A 1,461-nucleotide genomic window follows, 5' to 3' on the forward strand; every position below is an offset into this window, starting at 1 on the left:
GCTCAAGCACTCCATAAGATCTTCAAGAGGAAGAACAAGCCGTCATCACTAAGGTGGACCCGTTCTTTAATCTCCTTGTTCTTTATTTTCCTGTTTTTCGAATTTTTATGCTTATGTTCATCATCTATGTTTGTGTCTTATGATCATTAGTGTCTTAGTATCTATGCCTTAAAGTTATGAATGTCCTATGAATCCATCACCTTTCTTAAATGAAAAATTTTCTTAATTGAAAAGGAGAAGAATTGCATGAATTTTGAATTTTATAGCAGATTAATTATTTTGATGTGGAGGCAATATTTTGACTTCTGAATGTATGCTTGAACAGTGCATATGTCTTTTGAATTTGTTGTTCATGAATGTTGGCTCTTGAAAGAATGATGAAAAAGGATACATGTTACTGAGGATCTGAAAAATCATAAAAATGATTCTTGAAGCAAGAAAAAGCAGTGAATTCAAAAAAAAAAGATAGTACATGCGAAAAAAAAAGAGAGAAAGAAAAAAAAAGAAAAATAAATAATAAAGTTGTGATCCAAGGCAAAAAGAGTGTGCTTAAGAATCTTGGACACCTCTAATTGGGGTCTCTAGCAAAGCTGAGTCACAATCTAAAAAGGTTCACCCAGTTATGTATTTGTGGCATGTATGTATCCGGTGGTAATACTGGAAGACAGAGTGCTTTGGGCCACGGTCAAGACTCATAAAGTAGCTATGTTCAAGAATCATCATACTTAACTAGGAGAATCAATAACACTATCTGGATTCTGAGTTCCTATAGAAGCCCATCATTCTGAATTTCAAAGGATAAAGTGATATGCCAAAACTGTTCAGAGGCAAAAAGCTAAAAGCCCTGCTCATCTAATTAATACTGATCTTCATAGATGTTTTTGGAATTCATTGCATATTCTATTCTTTTTATCTTATTTGATCTTCAGTTGCTTGGGGACAAGCAACAATTTAAGTTTGGTGTTGTGATGAGCGGATAATTTATACACTTTTTGGCATTATTTTTAGTATGTTTTTAGTATGTTTTAGTTAGTTTTTATTATATTTTTATTAGTTTTTAGTTAAAATTCACTTTTCTGGACTTTACTATGAGTTTGTGTGTTTTTCTGTGATTTCAGGTATTTTCTGGCTGAAATTGAGGGACTTGAGCAAAAATCTGATTCAGAGGCTGAAAATGACTGTAGATGCTGTTGGATTCTGACCTCCCTGTACTCGAAGTGAATTTTCTGGAGCTACAGAAGCCCAATTGGTGTGCTCTCAACTGCGTTGGAAATTAGACATCCTGGGCTTTCCAGCAATGTATAATAGTTCATACTTTGCACGTGATTTGATGGCCCAAACAGGCGTTCCAAGTCAGCTCAAGAATTTTGGCGTAAAACACCGGAACTGGCACAAGAATGGGAGTTAAACGCCCAAACTGGCACAAAAGCTGGCGTTTAACTCCAAGAAAAGTCTCTACAC

The sequence above is a fragment of the Arachis duranensis genome, chromosome 1 (assembly GCF_000817695.3).
Source record: "Arachis duranensis cultivar V14167 chromosome 1, aradu.V14167.gnm2.J7QH, whole genome shotgun sequence".
Lineage (NCBI taxonomy): Eukaryota > Viridiplantae > Streptophyta > Magnoliopsida > Fabales > Fabaceae > Arachis > Arachis duranensis.